The sequence below is a fragment of the Monodon monoceros genome, unplaced genomic scaffold (genome assembly GCF_005190385.1).
Source record: "Monodon monoceros isolate NGI ecotype Baffin Bay Population unplaced genomic scaffold, NGI_Narwhal_1 Super_Scaffold_20, whole genome shotgun sequence".
Classification (NCBI taxonomy): Eukaryota; Metazoa; Chordata; class Mammalia; order Artiodactyla; family Monodontidae; genus Monodon; species Monodon monoceros.
In genome coordinates this window covers 129,213,358-129,218,651 of record NW_021703777.1, presented here as the reverse complement: position 1 = coordinate 129,218,651, position 5,294 = coordinate 129,213,358, and the positions used below count along the sequence as shown (strand labels likewise).

Here is a 5,294-nt window from a genome sequence, read left to right as displayed (position 1 = left end):
TACTCTTTTATTGCAAATTAGACTTTAAAATTCGATAGACTTGTGAAAGCCATTTTGGGTCACTACTTGAGAATTCAGGAAGGAAAGAAAAAAAATTTCCAGCAAACCTATAAAGACATCACTTAGAATTTCAAAATATTTTTATCAATCAGTGTGCCCATTGATTTAGGAAAATAGATCACTTAAGTATTTTTATCCCTTCAAAATCCACACCATTACTTTAGATGGAAGCAGATTTCTGGTCTAAATTGTGGCTCTATCAGGCGTTGGAGAAATGAATGACAGGACTAAGCACCTCATGTAGGAGTCTCCTCGATTACCCTTCAGCAGTCTAGCTCTCTGTCTGTTCAGCTCATGTTCAGCTATGATGATTATTTTATGCTAATAAAGTAATATTATGTGGTTTTTACTGAGACAGGAATAAGCAAAATGAGCCTGGAGAGGACTCTGCAGCTGTGTGGGTTGACTGTATATGATCCTTGGGGGATGTGATTATCAGGCGACTGAACCATCATTAGCATAATTAGTGTACTTGGCAACTGCATTAGTGAAATTATTGTCATTGCTCACAGCTTGTCAGTGCAGTGTTTTTTGATTTGGTAAGATTCATTTTTACAAAGGCAACTGACCATGTGAATGAAATCAGGAGAAGTAAATACTTACGTTATTTCTATTCAGTCAGTTACAGAACTAATAAATGAAAAGGGAATATAGTTAAGCCTAAAGGGGGTATTTTCTAAAATTAAATGGTTAACTTGCAACTGTCTTGGATGTAAACTTAAATAATCAACACAAAATCTCTTATTGTTTATGAACAGATAATCTGTTTGTCAGCGCTCATTGTGAGTCACTTCTTAAAAGATAAATGCTAAGGCCATTGAGGCTATTCTTTTTTTTTTAATGGAAGTATGGTTGATTTACAATGTTGTGTTAGTTTCAGGTGTACAGCAAAGTGACTCAGTTATATATGTGTGTGTGTATATTTATAAATATTTTTTCTTTTTCAGATCCTTTTCCATATAGGTTGTTACAAAATATTGAGTATAGTTCCCTGTGCTCTACAGTAGGTCCTTGTTGGTTATCTGTTTTATGTATAGCAGTGTGTATATTTTAATCCCAAACTCCAAACATATGGAATGCTTTGTGAATTTGCGTATCATCCTTGCACAAGTGCCATGCTGATCTTCTCTGTATCGTTCCAATTTTTAGTATATATTCTGTTGAAGCAAGCATGAAGTCATTCTTATACAACTGTCTTAGTAATTACTTGTCTGTTACTCTTTGGGCCTGCCATGACTATTCACAAGTGGCTTCCATTTCTATTTTGGAAGAAATCATACCTTGAAAAAGTACAAAAGAACTACTCACATATAGTTAGTGCTCAGTGATGCTGTTTCTCTTTGTTTATTAAATATGCTGAATTTCTGATTAAGGATGACTGATCTCTAATAATTCTGATGACCCAACCACAGCAGAGCACTGACTGTTAGGGTTTGGGACAGTCATCTATTCTACCCTAGAGAATGATATTTTTGTTCCACATGATGTTTATGATTGTTTTCATTAGACCGAACCTTTAATCACAAGGTTGTCCTGCTTGACATTTTGCTTCTTTCATGGGATTGATAGGGTGAGTACGCACTATATGGAAACTCAGTCTTTTCAACTTCTCTTTTCACCAAGTTTATCTAGCTTTTCTCAATAAGAAAGTGAAGGACCACATGTCTGTCCTTACTGAAAGACTATGAAATATTGCTGGAAGTCATCTTATTTTTTGTCATGTACATTTGGGCCTTACATTGTTTTCTGGACCCTCTTTCCTCCATTTGTTTTTTCATCTCTCCTGTCCCCATGAGAGTAGTCAGTCTTAGCAAAAGTCATAGAGCTGACTTGTGTTCAAGAATACAGGGAATAGGAGGAAGCTCCTTGACATTGATCTTGGCAGTGATTTTTTGGATATGACACCAAAAGCAAAAACAACAAAAGCAAACTTCAACAAATGGGAGTACACCAAACTTAGAAGCTTCTATACAGCAAAAGAAACAACAACAAAAAATCATGCAGAATGAGAGAAAGCTTTTGCAAATCGTATTTCAGCTAAGGGGTTAATAACCAAAATATGTAAAGCACTTATACAACTCAATAACAACAAAAAATCCAATTAAAAAATGAGCAGAGGAACTAAATAGACATATGTCCAAAGAAGATATCCAAATGGCCAATGGGTACGTGAAAAGATGAAAATATCACTAATCCTCAGGGAAATACACATCAAAACAACAATGAGATATAACCTCATACCTGTTAGAATAGCTATCATTAAGAAGACAAGAGATAACAAGTCTTGGTGAGGATGTGACTAAAAGGGAACCCTTGTACACTCTTGGTGGGAATGTAAATTGGTGCAGCCACTATGGAAAATGACATGGAGGTTCCTCAAGAATTAAAAATAGAACTTCCATATGGTCCAGCAGTTTTACTTCTGGGTATATACTCAAAGAAAATGAAAACAGGATATCTAAGAGATATATTCATTCCCATGTTTATTGCAGCAATTTTTACAATATCCAAGATATGGAAACAACCTAAATGCCCATCAACAGATGCACAGATAAAAGATGGTGGTGTATATGCCAACCCTCCCCACAATGGATAAGTGGAGTATAACTTTATAGATAGCCCTCCATTTCCATGGTTCCATATCCTGGGGTTCAACCAAACTTGGATCATGTAGTATGAATATATTTAGTGGAAATAGAATCCTCTTATAAGTGGACCCAGGAAGTTCAAACCCATGTTGTTCAAGTGTCCACTCTATATACATTGGAATATTATTTAGCCATGAGAAAGAAAGACATCCTGCCTTTCCCAATAACATGGATGGACCTTGAGCACATTATGCTAAGTGAGATAATTCAGACAGAGAAAAAAATACTGTACAATATCATTTATATGTGGAATCTAAAATTGCCAAACTCATAAAAACAGAGAGCCAAATGGTGGTTACAGGGGACGGTGGTGGGTGGATAGAACATTTGCTGTTTAAGTGTACAAACTTGGCATTGAGTGGTAAATAAGTCCTAGAGATCTAGTGAACAGTATCATAAATATAAAGAACAATATTGTATTATAATCACTAAATGTGCTAAGACACTAGAACTTAATGTTTTAAACCACTAAAAAGAAATGATAATTATGTAATTCAGTAAAGGTTCTAATTATCACTACAGTGGTAATCACATCACAATGTATTAATGTATCAATTTAACATGTTATACACATTATATTGGCACAATGTTATATGTCAAATATATTTAAAAAATGAATTAGGGGAATCTGATAATGGGACACAGGAATATCAGAACCCATTCCTCAAACCTACTGACTTTTTTATGGAAGATAAAAAAATCATTTATTGGATTTTCTCCTTTAAAAGAAGACCCAGTATATGTACTTTGAAAAATATTAAAAATTTTTTACCCAACAAATAAAGATCACAACCAGCCAAAGTATAAAAATTAAGTATTTAGAGAAAAAAATTCAGACATATATGAAAGCTTGTAATGAGAAATAATATTTTTCAGTTATGAGGAAAAATAAAAACAGAACTAGAACACTGAAAAACTGGATTGGCCAAAAATTTCCTTCGGTTTTTAAAGTAAAAATAAAAGACACATTTTTCATTTTCACCAAGAATTTTATTGAACAATGCATTCACTGTTTTGTTCCACTACCTTCTGCCATTTTTAAGGCAACTTCATAATTCCATCTTCCCAAAACTTTTTATCTTTTTGAGCAAAGAACTGTTCCAGGTGCCTTTTACAGTCTTCCAGGGAATCGAAATTTTTTCCATTATGAGAATTTCGTAAAGACCGAAATAAATGGAGATCCGAAAGTGCAATGTCTGGTGAATACGGCAGATGGTGAATCAGAACTTCCCAGCCAAGCTGTAACAGTTTTTGCCTGGTCATCAAAGAAACATGTGGTCTTACATTATCCTAATGGAAGACTATGTGCTTTCTGTTGACTATTTCCGGGAGCTTTTCGTCAAATGCTGCTTTCAGTTGGTCTAATTGGGAACAGTAGTTGTTGGAATTAATTGTTTGGTTTTCTGGAAGGAGCCCATAATAGAGGACCTCCCTTCCAGTCCCACCGTATACACAACATCACTTTCTTTGGATGAAGACCGGCCTTTGGTGTGGTTGGTGGTGATCTCTATCTCCACTATCTCTTCAGTTCCACATTACTGTACGGTGTCCACTTTTGATGGCCCATCACAATTTGTTTTAAAAACGAACGTTTTCATTATGTTTCAGTAGAGAATCGCGTGTGGAAATACGGTCAAGAAGGTTTTTTTCACTTAACTAATGTGGAACCCAAACATCAAAGTGATTCACATAACCAAGCTGATTCAAATGATGTTCAATGCTTGATTTGGATATTTTGAGTATGTCTGCAGTCTCCCGCATGGTATAATGTTGATTGTTCTCAATTAATGTCTCCATTTGATTACTATCAACTGGCCTACCTGGCTGTGGAGCATCATCCAGCGAAAAATCTCCAGCACGAAACTTCTCAAACCACTTTTGAAACATTTGATCAGTCACAGCACCTTCTCCATGCACTACACCAATCTTTTTTTTGTGTTTCAGTTGCTTTTTTTACCTTTCTTGAAATAATAGAGCATAATTTGCTGAAAATGTTGCTTTTTTCTTCCATCTTCAATATTAAAATGATTACACAAAAATTCACCAATTTTGATAAGCTTTTTTTTAATGCACACTGATATGACAGTTGTCACAATGCAGTCTAACAGAATTGTTTTGAATGAAGTTAAAGACAACTAAGCGCTACTAGAGCCATCTTATGGGAAAAAAACCAAATGAACTTTTTGGCCAACCCAATATTTACAATATAACCAACAGATGATAAACATTATAACTCATAATAGGGATGGATTTGAAAGTGAGCATATAACATAATTCTGTGTCCACAAACAGGGAAAGGGATACATGCCTTTTTTTTCCTTTTATCAACCTTGTCTCTTTTTTTTTAACCTTTTGAAATTTTTTATTTAAAAAGGAAAACACAAAAACACAGACTTCTTTCACTTCAGTATGTGGTATGATGCATTTTCCAGTTTGTTCAATGCTTTAAAGCTCAAGGATGCCTCTGCTTTCAATTGTACATGGGCCCAAAGCATTCTAGCTTTTAGCAAGCAGGCAGGAGACTCAACAAAAATCAAAATAAAACAAGGCAGACTAAATGCAGGGCAAATCTGTAAACATATTATA

The 5,294-nt window shown here is 34.8% G+C and overlaps 1 non-coding gene across 1 annotated transcript; it reads right to left on the bottom strand.

Annotated features, from left to right (window-relative positions):
• Positions 1–1,125: 1,125 nt before the first annotated feature.
• Positions 1,126–1,233, bottom strand: LOC114903324. The gene has a single exon (XR_003795710.1). It is a non-coding gene; the product is annotated as a U6 spliceosomal RNA (small nuclear RNA).
• Positions 1,234–5,294: the final 4,061 nt, after the last annotated feature.